The following is a 13684-nucleotide window of genomic DNA, read 5'->3' as shown; positions in this document are numbered from 1 at the left end:
CTGCTCTGGACAGTCAAGTTCTTTTTCTTCCTTTTCTCTCCCCAGTGTTGTGTGAATGTGGCTGAGTCACTGGTGTCTCTGGGCCTCTGATTCTTCCTCTGGACAATGAGTCCCTGCCCCTCCCTGTCTCCCACGGTTGGAGGTGGGTAGGTGTGAGAACTTACAAGATCCTAGGTAGGAAACAGCTTTGAATTCTAGAGCTAGGTGGGATCCCTCCTCCCCATCTTTTTCTTTTCCTATGCCTGCAGGTTTTTTTTTTTTTCCAAGGGGACTATTGTCAAACCTCAGAGAAAACATCACCACCTACGATTAATATCTGACACAGCACCCAGACTTAGGGCCCTGCCTTTGGGGAGCTTACAGTCAGACACAATCATATAGACAGAGACTTATAAAACAGAGCTAGTCAAAACTCCAATATTGTTAAGTGTGCTTTATCATACACAAGGGAGGGGACAAGGTTAGGTAGAGAAGGCAGTTATGGGTCAGGAGAAGGCAGTTATGGCTCAGGAGAATGCAGTTAAGACAGTGAAAGGAACAATTTTTTTGGAGTCAGAAGAGATGTAGGGTGTGGTATTTGTCATCCTTTTTGACATTGGCTTAACTTCTTAGGGCTCTACTTTTCTTATAGATGATTTCTAAGGTTCCTTCTAACTCTAAATGCTGTGATTCTAAATTTGTATTTAAGATAGAAAGTTATGGGGGTGAGGAAGGAAGGGTGAAAGTAGCCAAAAGGATGATAGATGGAAGAATTGATAGCTACAATGGGTAGAGTGCCAGACCTAAAATCAGAAAGACCTTAGTTCAAATATGGCCTCTGCTATTTGCTAGCTGTGTAACTCTAGGCAAATTACTTAATCTCCATTTATCTCAATTTCTTTATCAGTAAAATGACAATAATAATAGTACCTACCTCCTAGGATTGTTGTGAGAGTCTACTGAGATAATTGCAAAATGCTTAGCAGAGAGCCTGTTATAATAAATGCTATATAAGTGTTAGCTATTAGGAGCGTTTCATTGAGGGCAATGTACTGGAAATGGCAGGAGGAAAATGTTAGTAGTGGCAAGCAAGGGATGTGGTAAACAGAGTATAGGGATTTCAGGCAGATGATGTGACAAATGTCTCTGATAGACAGAAGTCTCTATAGACTAGAGGTAGGTGGGAGACATGACTAGAGAAAGGGCCTACGCAAAATGTGTGGCTGAGGGAGAAAAGTAGAGGCAGGTTAGATATGCCTTAAGAGGCATCCCTCCCCCAAATCTTTCTAATTTGGCACCATGGAGGACAGAAGTGCTAGTGGAAATCTCAAGGTGAATAGGAGAAGGATGGACCACATGGTAGTTTTCTAGCATGCTGGTCTTTCCTTAGCCTTTCAGATCTCTGAAAGTAGGAAAAGAGGAGAATACATCATTTGGAGATTACACAGGTATAGGTAGTTTTGTTGAGTTGAACACAGGCAGAAAACTTTAGCTTGCATTTTTGGCTTTGAACTCTGAGTTCAGTCCGGCTCCATCCAACCTGTGCCCATAAGAGGGATCAAGAAAGATAAGGTACCCTCTCTTGGAGGAAGGGATTCCTGGACCAGAAGGGAAACTTAAACTATCAGGGTGAGGAATGGGTGATGGACATTTTCTCTTTCCCTCTGGGGTATATTGTTCCCTTTGTCCCATGTAAGGAAAGGCCCTCCTCTATCTTCTTCCAAAGCCAATAGACTTTTAAACTATTGTGTTAAATTTAATATCAACCTTGTATATTACTCTTTCCCCAAATTCTTCCCTATGTTCATTTCTTTGATGTTTGTTAAATTCATAATAAAAAAGAAAGACAAGAACACAAGGGACTTCATAAAATGAATTTCTAAAATCCAGGGAAATTATGTTTATAGCATTCCCAGTCTGACTTCCACTGGGTCATTCTTCTTTCCTTGTCTCCATTGTATGTTAGACAGATTCGGTTCAAGAAAGGCAGACTCACTTGAATATTAGCCAAAGCCAAACAGCTTGGATCTCTAAAATATAGAGACAAATAAAACGAGACCAAAATAGGATAAAATTATTAGGCGTCTACTAAGGATGTGTTATGTGCAAAGCATTGTGCTTGATTTCCTCATTTTTAAACTGGGAATAATAACTGTTGCACTACCCAAGTCATAGGGCTGTCTTGAGGATCAGATGAGATACAATGTAAGCATTTTGTAAACCCTCAGGCTTATTTAAATGTGAGTTATTCTTCAGTATCTCCAATGATATCTTTCCAGAAGGAAAGAGATAGTGAATTCTCTTTGAGCATTCTCTGCCCTGAGACGAGCTTCTCTTCCCCAAATTCCTCCTTCCCTTCCACAGTAGCTCTCCATGGTCTTAGTTGTAGAACTACTCCTTCCCCCTCTCTCCCCACCCAGTGTAAATTGCCTGGGGTTATGAGATGGTAGGCAGATGATGATTCTTGAAAAGTTTTTTGAATCAGTAAGTTAGTAAGTAATTATTAATCACTTACTATATACCAGGTACTGTGCTAAGCACTGTGGAATACAAAGAAAGGCAAAACTAATCAGTGCCTTCAAAGGGCTTTACATTCTAAGGTGGGGGAGACAACATGAAAAACATTGTACGTGCAAGTTATATAAAGTGTAAATGGAAACTAATTTCAGAGGGAAGGCATTTAGCAGTTGGGGGGAGGGTATGGAGTGGGAAGGATAAAACTGGAAAAAGCAGGGATGTTATATGAGAGCAGTCTTAGAGGAAAGGAGGAAAGCCCAGAGATAAGGCGAGGAAGGATAGATAGCATTCTAGGCAAGGAGGGACAGCTGATGAAAAGGTAGGAGTCAGGGGATATGTGTGAGAAACAAAAAGGCCAGTATTATTGGATTTGGAGGGCAGTAAAATGTAAGAAGACTGGAAATGTAGGAAGGGCTCAAGTTGTGATTGGTTTTAAATGCCAATTTAAAAAGAGTGAGGGAGACAGTGTTTCTAAGCAAAGAGTGGGTGCAGTGTGTGCGTTGGGGGGAAGGGAACATGATTTACTGGCTAGGCCAAAGAGACAGGGAAAATTTTTCTGCCCTGCATCAACCACCACAGTTAAACCTGAGTCACTAGTGGGGCGTGGGGTGTGGGGTGGGGAGTAGAGGGGATGGAGCAAATTTTTCCATTCAACCCCGCCCCCCTTCAACCCAGTAAACCGGCTCACCTGATCAGCTCTTTGCTTCCGCTTACACCAAGGGAAATTCCAGTTCTTTTTCCTTTTTCTGCCTGAGTTTGATTTGGGATTGGGGGAAGGGGGTTGAAGGTTCTCTTGGACTAGGGAAAACTTTACCGGGGGAACTACTGCTAGGGTCTCGATTGGGTCCATTTAGCATACAGTGAGGATTTGCTGATGATCTAGTCAGTGTGAGCATAGCCAAATGCTAAATGTAGAAGAGAGTAGTGGGCAAAAGTTGGTTTTGGAGGGGAAGGTGTAACAGTTTGAGTGGGGATTTTTCTTGGGGTTCTAGTGATACCGGTTTCCATTATCCCATTTCCAGAGGAATTGTATTGTGGAACTATGAGTGGCAGGATGTTAAGGACCAGGGAGGGTTGGAGACTCAATTTGAAATTGGGGACTAAATACAGGATGTGGGGTTTAAATTTTGGGTGTGGAACAGGTTTCTTTCGTCTGCTCCTTTTCCGGTTGTCAGGTGCCTTGGGATGAGGTGAGGGGAATGAATGTAGATTTTGCCTGGGGACACAGGATTCACACACTGGAAAACAGACACAGAGCCATAAGAACTCACAAGGGGACACAGAGGCAAGTTCTCATATACTCACATAGGGGTGGGGTGCACCATGACATAGTGAGGTGTCATTTCAGTGGGATGGAAAAAGCACTAGATTTGTAATCAGGGGATCCTGGTTTAACTGTACCTAAAAAATCTTGAAAAAGCCATTTCTTCATCTGTAAAATAGAGAAGTTGTACTAGATCAGGACTTCTTAACCTAGGGTCAGTGAACCTGTTTTTTTTTTGTTTTGTTTTGTTTTGTTTTTTAAATTTACAGCTGCATTTCAATATAGCTGGTTTCCTTACTGTGCATTTTGTTTTATGCATTTAAAGCATTATTATGAAAAAGGTTCCATAAGCTTCATAAGACTGCCAAAGGGGTCCCAGCTACAGAAAAAGTTAAGAACACCTAAACTATGTGCTTTTTAAAGTTAAAATATAGATTCTTCAAAATGCAAATCATTTAAATTTATAGAGGCACACAAAACTATCAGTATTCTTATAGTTTGTAAGTTTGGAGGAAATTGAAGCTATCCTCAAATTTTGCCAGTGAAATGCTAACAAGGTGGAGGCCATAAGGGAGAAAAGAGGTTCCAGTCTTGCTCAAGCACAGGGTCTTTTAGCAGTTCTTTTGAACATTCCCATGATTCCTTATTTTCTCCCTAGAATGCTAGTGTGTGCTTGTGTGTGCTTGTGTGTGTGTGTGTGTGTGTGTGATATGAGTAGAGGTTTTCTTTGCTTAGTAGAGATAGCATGGAACTTGGAATCAAAAAATACGATTTTGATTATTATATACCTACCTATTGTCTTCCCCCACCTTTTTCCTCAAAGAAGTAAACCCATAAAGGGCTGGAACTGCTTTATTTTTATCTTTATATTCTCAGACCCTAGAATAGGACATAGCACATAATAAGAGTCTGAATACATTGTTGAATGATTGGCTGATAGACCAAAATCATTTAACCTTTCTGAGCCTCAGTTTTCACATTTTCACAATTCTCATATCTGCAGTCCTTACCTCATTGAGTTGTCTGAGTATTAAAGGAGATAATGGATGTCTAAACGAGGTAATCAAGGGAGCTCTTGATTTGCTGAACTGCAGCATTTCTCATGGAACTGGACATGTGTTTTCTGGCTCCTGGATGAGATAAACCAATCCAGAAAATGAAAATTTCTTCAGGTTCACCCCCCTCCGCTACATTCGTAAAGTGCTCTGCAAATCTCAATGTGTTATATAAATGTCAGCTATCAGTATTGTTGTTAATACTCCTCTTCCTCCCTTAGAGAAAACACTTAGCTGCAGAAACTGGTGTATGTATGAGGGTGGGGTGGGGCAAGGAGAGGCAAACTGGAGGAGGAGAAATGGGAGATACACTCTCAGTTTGTAGGTATGGGAGGGAGAAATGGGGGATATCCAGGGCCTCACCACTTCCCAGCTTTGGAAGTTTTCCACTCTCTGTCTGGCAGAGCTGGTACCCAGAGTATACCATAGGCCAAAGGGTGGGGCAGTGCCCTGCTGCCACAGTGATCTGTTGCCCAGAATAAGCAACAATGACAGTGCTGATCCTAGGATATCTGATCCCCAGCCACCTGGGGAGGCTAGGCATCTGTGGAAATTAGTCATTAGTAGTGACTACTACTGCCTGATCACTCATATCTTGACCACCAATATAGAGAAGTCTTGAGTACCAGAAGAGCTTGGAGGTCCCCTTGTCCAACCTCCCATTCTATTTAAGAATGCAGTCTATCTGACAGGTGGTTATTAATCTTTGAACACCTTCATTGATGAAGAATTCAGAAGTCTCACAAGTCAGTCTGTACTTCTCATTAGAGTTCCAGCTCCTTAAGAATTGGCATTGCTTCCCATAGCACTGTCTGTGGTAGGTGATTAATTAATTCTGATTGACTGACTGTATAGTTTTAATTGTTAGAAAGATATTACTAATATTGAACCACAAATTTTTCTATTAGATTCAGAGCTAGAAGGGATGTTGGGAGTCACTTAGTCCAATCTAATTTTACAGATAAACAAAAAAGCCCAGAAAGGTTGAGTTATCAAAGTTATATAAGGTCAGTTATTCAGTTAATAAACATTTATTAGGCGCCTGCTTTGTGCCAGGTACTGCACTAAGTGGCGGAACTGAAAACTGAAGCCCATTCATAGGTCTTATTTCTGCTTTCTGTAGACAGATTAAGTTATATAGGTCAGAAAACTGGGAGTCTAGTTGGAAATCCTTTACATTTAGTAACCAAAGAACAAGTTTTATACCTTAATACCCAAATCCAGCCCCCATTCCTAGGTCCCCATCCATAGATCATACCTCCTGATCCCTAAGATGAAAAACCCAGCCCCTGATCCCTGGAATCCCACAACCTGATCCCTAGGAATCAATTTCTAAGCCTCAGGAATTTATTATTCACTAATGCTTATTCTGACATCCTGTCCCTCTCCCATCCCCCATCCATTTCCTGTCTCCCAGTCTGGTTCTTCAGTAGCCCTTTCTCAGAGCAGAAGGTGAAGGGTATGTATGTTTGGGAAAAAAGAAGACAAATGTAAAGTGGGGATCAGGGCCTGCATCAGGAGAGAGTGATTACTTTGTTGGCCTTATCATGTGTCTCCGGCTAGCTCTAGTTTCCCAGGTTCTTCAAGGTAGCTGGGGTATCATTAGGGAAGGAGGGCTGCCCCCTGGACCTTCCTGTAGCAGGGGAAATGAATGGGCAAAAGAGGCTTTGGATGGACAGATCTTCTTAATTATCCAAAGTCCAAAGTGGGGCCCCAGCCCAGGAAAGAGAGGTTGGTAAAAATGAAGGAGTATTAAGACTTTGGAGGAAAAGGACTGGAGACCTTGGGGGAGAAGTACCTAGTGGAGAGAGTAAAGGCAGCAGTATGCAAATAAGATTTAAAGCATCTATTTTTTTTTTTCAGGATTCCATAGAAGGGCTCATTTTTGGCAGCCAAAGGGCAGAGGATTTGCAGAGTGGGGAGGATAGGCAAGCTGCTGGGAAGGGAAAGATTGGGGAAGGAAGACCCTAGGCCTCCTCTTCCCTCCCTCCCCACTCATAACCCATGGATAAAAGCTCTATCCCCTCTAAACTCTTAAGCCCCTGAGCCCTCATTAAAGACTTTAATCCCCCAGCCCCAGATAAAGGGGCCTCAGCCCAGATCTGGAGGTATGGAGGGAAAAACCTTTCTCTATTTCTCTCTAGCCTCTATTCCTTTCCTACAAGTCAATTTATCTCAGCCCTAGGCTCCCTTCTCTCCTCAATGTGCCCCCACGTAATTATCCCTCTCTGGGGCCCCTTCTTCTTACCCAGGTATATCTCCCTTCCTTTCTTGTGTTTCCTTCTCAATCTTCTCCCTCTTCCTCTTTTAATCCTCCTCCCTCAGTCCTCTCTTCCAGTGACCTCCAGATTCTTGCTTCTTACTTTCCTCCCAGGTTTTCTCAGTCCCATCCCTTTGCTCCCCAGGAACTGAATATCTTGTTTCTCTTGTATTCCTTCTCCCTTTAACTCCTCAGCATTCCATGGATTAGATTGGGACACTAGCTTCAGAATACCTGAGGTTGGGCTCTGTTTTTGAAAGGTGAAAACCTCTTCGGTGGTTAGCAAATTGGTGAAGCAAAGAATAAAGAATATGTGAATAGAGATAGAGCTAGATGTTGGGAGTTGATGGGAAATGGGAGGAGGAAAGCAATAGGCTTCCAAAAAAGGAAGAGGGGGAGGAAGGCAATTTTCCTGGTAGAGTAGGAGAAAGTCCCTGGCAAAAGAAGCTTTTCCCACTGCCTTGTTCCCTACTACTCTGGAGATTCCCCCTCCAAATTGGGAGGGGGAGTGAAAGGAAGGGAAATAAGGTCTTAGCAGCCTCCTTTTCTGGGAAGTAAGAGACTAAGTCACTAGTCCTGTCTTGGCTCCTCACTTGCTATTGGATTCTGGGTTAGTCACCAGTTGTCTTTAGGGCTCAGCTTCTTTATCAGCTGAGTGGGGAGAATCACTCTGATGCTTCTTTTTCACATGCCAAGGCTGGCATGAGAACAAAATGTGAAGCTGGATGAGAAAACACTTTTAGCAACAAAAAGTTCTGAAAACATTCATAGGATGCTGGAAGTTTTATACTACCATGGGTTGGCATCTTGGTCTTAGTCATGCTGCATTCACTGAATGTCTATCAAGAATGCTGGTGGCCTGGTAGTTTCATATAGAACTGCAGAAAACTTTTCCTCTCTCTTTCACATCTCTACCCAGTATCTGTATGGATTGAGTCTATCTAGAAGACTTGGGCTAAAATTTGAGCTTTACTACTTACTATCTGTGCAACCTAGGTCAAATTATTTGCCTACTCTGAGTCTCAATTTCCTTATCTGTAAGTGAGAGTTAAACTGTGAGATGTAAAGTTCCTTCCAGTTCTAGGGGTCTAGGGTTCTGTGATTCCACATCCAGAGCTCATTCTATTCTACAAGTCCATCTATTTATCCCAATCTGAACCTGTCTATGGGTAGATCATTGATAAATGTAGTCTCTGTCCTCAGAAAACAGAGATTGGGAATGGAGGAGGAGGAAGGAGACAATGCCTTCTCTAGGGGACTCCCCAGGCTGATATATAGATGTGTGAATGTGTGTGTGTGTGTGTGTGTGTGTGTAACAACACTGTTCCTGTCCAAGTTGTTGCTATTTTGATGGTAAAGACACAGTTCTTATCCCGAAGGGACATTTTTCTGCCCTGGAAGCAAATTTGGAGACAGAAATATAAAGTATATAGAGTATATAAATATAGATCTATAACTCTTTGAGAGAAAAGATTATATCCCCATCATTGTATCTCCATTACTCATACTGTTCGTAGGTACTTAATATCAGAAGGATCAGAATTTAAAAATACCTCAAAGAACCACTTCAATTTTTGTGTCAGTTGATAAATTTAGTTAATAAATGTTGAGGGAAGTCTGTTGAGAAGAATTTATTAAGCACTTATCTACTCTCAAGAAGCTTACCTTCTTTTAAATTATATTTTTATTAAAGCTTTTTCTTTTCTTTTCTTTTTTCTTTTTCTTTTTCTTTTTTTTTTTTTTTTTTTTTTTTTTTTTTTTTTTTGCTGAGACAAATTGGAATTAAGTGACTTGCTCAGGGTCACACAGACAGCAAGTGTTAAGTGTCTGAGGTCAGATTTGAATGAAGGTTCCTCTTGACTTCAGAGCTGGTGCCCTATCTAGCTACTACTAGCTATCCCAAAGCCTTTTTTTTTTTTCAAAATGTATGTATGAATTGTGAAGATCGCGTATTTTAAAATCAGCAGGAGTCAGGAATTCAGGTTAGGGGAAAATCGTCAGTCTTTATTCTCAGTGAAGAAGGATCGGAGGTGGAAGAGAATCAGCGATAGCAATGTGTGCAGCTGAGTCAAGAAGCTAGCTAGACCCGCAGCCACACGACCAGCAGGCAGGAGAATGGAACCCAGGCCCCATCTCTCCCAGCTTCTCTTCCTGTTCCTGTCTCTGCCTCCACCCACCAAAATCGTCATTTCCTGTACAACACATCAGGACTTGCACAGAGAGTGGGCAGGGACCATTCTTTATCCAATCATGTATATTAATAGAGTATAGTCCAATTACTATTTAGCCTCATGTACTTGGGACCTCAGTACATCAACTCAAACCTCAGCCCATTACAATGAATAATTTTCAACATTCACCCTTGCAAAACCATGTTCCAAATTTTTTCCCTCCTTTCCCCCCATCTCCTCACCTAGATAGCAAGTAATTCAATATATGTTAAACATGTACAATTTCTCTATACATATTTCTACAATTATTGTGCTGCATGAGAAAAATCAGATCAAAAAGGAAAAAAAATGATAAAGAAAACAAAATGCAAGCAAACAACAACAAAAAGGGTGAAAATATTATGTTGTGATCCACACTTAGTTCCTACAGTCCTCTCTCTGGCTGTAGATGGCTCTCTTCATCACACTGCCTTTGGAACTGGCCTAAATCACCTCCCTGTCGAAAAAAGCTGCAGACGTGAGTAGACGTGATCTTAAAGAGTAGACGTGATCTTAAAGATGCAAAGAAGGCTGAGATGAAGCAGTCAGGGAGGTAGGAACAGAACCAGGAGTAAGCAGTGTCTAGATGTGATCTGATTACAAAGACAGGAGGTGGTCATTTGCAGATAATATTCCAGATAATAAGGCAGCTAGCTGCCTCAGAGTCAGAAAGACCTGGTTTCAAATTTTGCTTTAGACACTTACTAATAGTGTGACTCTGGGAATGCCATTTAACCTTTGTTTGTCTAGCTTCCCTCATCTGTTAAAAAAGATAATAATAGAACTGGGTTATTGTAAGCAGCAAATGAAATAATAATTGTAATTCACTTAGTATAGTGCCTGCACATAGTAAATACTATATAAATGTTGCTATTGTTATTAATAAAATTAATAAAGATTATATTTCTCTTATGCATGTGATATAAAGATATGCCAACACAATACACATTGTTCTTATTAACTTATAGCATATATACCTATACATGTTTATCAAATCATAAGATTTAGAGTTGGAAGAGATCTTTTGAAGACATCTGCTCTCATTTCACAAATAAGAAACTGAGGCTCAGGCAGGGAAGTGATTCACCCATGATTAATTAGCAGGTAGCATAGTTTGGATTTAAACATAAACTCTCTTACTTTCTATCCAATGCTCATCTCGGTAACATTTCTCTCCCCATTTGCAGCAGATTCTATTTTCTCTTTTCCTAATTTGAATCAGTTTTCCCTGGGAGCACCAAACTGACAGGAGGCACGGTGACTCAGGACACAGAGGAGCACTCTCTTGAGAAGAAGCAGTGAACCTGGAGACATATACTGGATCTTTTAGAGAGTAGACTGTATCTCTGGACCCTAAGTATTTGCTGTCCTATGAGAAAGGAAGATGATTTCTCTTAGCTTCCTCCAGATTAGTCGAAAATTTCCTTTGGGGAGTGAGGATTGATCGAATTGAGCCAGCCACAGTCTTGCCAGACTACCTTGGGGATCAATGACCCTTGAAGATGAAATGGTTGACTTGACTGGCCTTAGGATGCCATTTGTAGTTAGGGAGAAGGGATCATACTGTGGCTAAATTTAGGATTTAGTCTGTGACTGAGTTTTTCTTTTTGGGAAGCTAACCAACCCAGATGGGGATCAAACCTACAATGTAAACAGTTTCTAGCTGTTCACAGAGTGGGACTCTATAGGCCAGAGGGAAGCACCTGGAAAAGGGGTTTGAGGAGGGGGTTCAGATTTGCCATCTCCAGCTGCTTAGCAAACATTATGGTCTATAGCAGAGGCCCAGAGGCAAAGCAGGGGTGGGGCTGTGCTCTTCCCCCACATTGGCTCCCTTGGTCCCTCCCTCCCTCTTTCCCACTTTCTATTTCCCAGTGTCCTGCCCCAGTGGGAGCATCCAGGCATCAAGATGGGAAGTGGCACATCAAAGGGAGATTTGCTCTGGGCCCCCCTCCCCAATCCGAGTAGGAGAGCTTCTTTCCCTCACTCAGAGGAAGGGGGGCAGTTTTCCCCCTCTTTCTCTCTCATCTCACAAAGTCCATCTTTTGTAATTCTTTAACAAAGGTTCCCCACTCCAGATGGAGAAAAGTCTGTTCCTCATCTACCACATACGTCTTGCTAATTGACATGCCTAGACCTTTACACTGGCCATTCCATCTGCCTTAGACATCCTCTCCTTTCTTCTCAAGAGTCATATCCCTCAAATTCTGATTCAAAACTTACCTTTAAAAAGAGAGAATACTTCCCTTCACCTCCCCTTCCTTCAAGAAAAAACAAAAACAAAAACAAAAACTAAGATGTAACTCATCTTCTAGAAACTTTGTTTAAAAACCAATCTGCTGACACATAGAGACACACACAGAGACAGAGACTGAGAGAAATAGAAGAGGGAAGGAGAGACAGAAAGACAGAGACAGAGAGACACACATACATACACACATAAATAGAGAAAGGAGGGGGGGAGAGCATAGGGAGGGAGAAGGAAGAGGTCTATAATCTCTCCCACTCTCACTGATTTCATTAACTTGTTTCATTAGCCTGAGGATAGGCCAAATCTACATGAAGTTTTCCCTAGTCTTCCCTTTCCTTTCCCCAGTATCTTCTCTAAGATTAACTTCCATGTATAGTCTATATGTGTCATATTTACATAATTGTTTGCATATTCTATTCCTTCATTAAAATGTATCCTGTTTGTGGATGGGGGGAAAACCCCAATCTACCTCTACTTAACTCTATGCTCTTTCAACTCTGTTAAATTCCCTTTTTATACAATTAACTTGTTCTCTTCCCCCCTTCCCCCCTCCCCTCCCCGTCTCTGTCTCTCTTTCTCTGCTTTTCTCTGTCTCTGTCTGTGTGTGTCTCTCTCTGTGTATCAGATACTGATACTGTGTATCAGTAGATTATTTTTTAAACAAAGAAAGTTTATAGAAGATGAGTTGCATCTTTGTTGTTTTTTTTTCTCCTCAGGGGGAGGGGGAGGTGGGTAAAGTATTCTCTTTGTCTCTCTTTATGTTTTTTTTTTTTTTTTTTTTTTTTTTTAATCTCTTTAACAAACTGTGAGCTCCCTGAGGCCAAGGAATGTGTCCTGTCTAACCCGGATTTTTATCCTATCTCCTTGTTAACTGTGTGTGAACAGGAACAATGGAACTGGGTTAATGCTGACATCAGCCAGATATGGTTAATGTTTGCTTTATGGGAACATATACATATTCTCAATATTTTGGAAATTGTATTTTTTTGTCTCTTGGTCTGCCCAGGTCACAGGAAGAAAAGGAGTTTGAGAAGAACTCTTCTGGAAAACAGTGATTTTAGCTGCTTCTATTTCTCCCTGGTAACAGAGACTGCAAAGGGGCACTTCAGTTATAGTGCTGGAGTTTCAAGCTTGGCTCTGATTCTTCTATTTTTTTTTTTTCCAGGATAGAAATGTTTTCATTTACAATGTCATAGTTTAGCTTTACCAGGTACTCAGTGGATAAAGCCCTGTTCTAGGATTCAGGAATCATCTATCTTCCTGTGTTCAAACCTGGCCTCAGACACCCTCCAGCTATGTGACTATGGCCAAGTCACCTAATCCAGTTTGCCTCAGTGCCTCCTCTGCAAAATGAGTCGGAAAAGGAAATGGCTAACTACTCCAGTATTTTTGTTAAGAAAACCCCAAATGGGGTTACAAAGAGTCGATCAGGATTGACCACCACCAACAAAGCCTTACAATATTCAATCAATAAGAATTTTTTAAACATCTAAACTATGCTAGGTGTTGAGAATGCAAAGATAAAAATGAAACTATCCTTCTGGCTTTGATTCTTATTCCCTGAATAGTCTCTCTTGACTTCATTTCCTTTTTTAGAAATGAGAATGATGGACTAGAACGCTCTAACTTCACTCTAACTTCTCTGTGTTTTCTCATGAACCCCAGTGTTTTCCCACTTCCATTCTTTGACTCACACAATTCCCCTTACCTGGAATGTCCTCTCTTCTTGCTTTCCCAAATTCCACTTCTCACCTATCCTTCAGAGTCAGTCAGCAAGCAACAACCATAAATTGGAGGCCTATTAAGTCTCAGACCCTGCTCTGGGCATCAGGGACACAAAGATAAAAAAGAGGGACCATTTCCCCAAGCTCCAGAAACTTTCATTTTACTTCCCTCCATTCCCTTTTTTCAGAGACCAGGTCAATTCTCACTTCCTCTATGAATCCTTGCCCAAGAACATTGCTGATCTGTTTGTTCTTAGAATTCCTGGAGTGCTTTGTCTATACTATTCTTTTGATACTTCTATACTGCTCAGTATTATTAGTTGTATTTTCATCAATCAATAAATATTTATTAAGCACCTACTGTATATTAGAATAGAAGTTTTTGTGTTAATGTCTTATCTTCCTAACTAGATTGGAAGTTTGTTGA

General features: G+C 41.2%; 1 long non-coding RNA gene across 2 annotated transcripts; it reads right to left on the bottom strand.

Moving 5' to 3' along the window:
* Positions 1 to 1740: 1740 nt before the first annotated feature.
* On the bottom strand, positions 1741 to 13476 carry LOC116423188. Of its 2 annotated transcripts, XR_004233689.1 has the most exons (6): positions 13242 to 13476; positions 10426 to 10654; positions 4771 to 4890; positions 3898 to 3928; positions 3185 to 3734; positions 1741 to 2009 (listed from the first exon to the last, which is right to left on the bottom strand). It is a non-coding gene; the product is annotated as an uncharacterized LOC116423188 (long non-coding RNA). The 2 variants fall into 2 exon arrangements; XR_004233688.1 differs by lacking the exon at positions 3898 to 3928 and having other exon boundaries at positions 1742 to 2009.
* Positions 13477 to 13684: the final 208 nt, after the last annotated feature.

The sequence above is a fragment of the Sarcophilus harrisii genome, chromosome 4 (genome assembly GCF_902635505.1).
Source record: "Sarcophilus harrisii chromosome 4, mSarHar1.11, whole genome shotgun sequence".
Lineage (NCBI taxonomy): Eukaryota > Metazoa > Chordata > Mammalia > Dasyuromorphia > Dasyuridae > Sarcophilus > Sarcophilus harrisii.
This window is presented reverse-complemented; position numbering and strand designations above follow the sequence as displayed.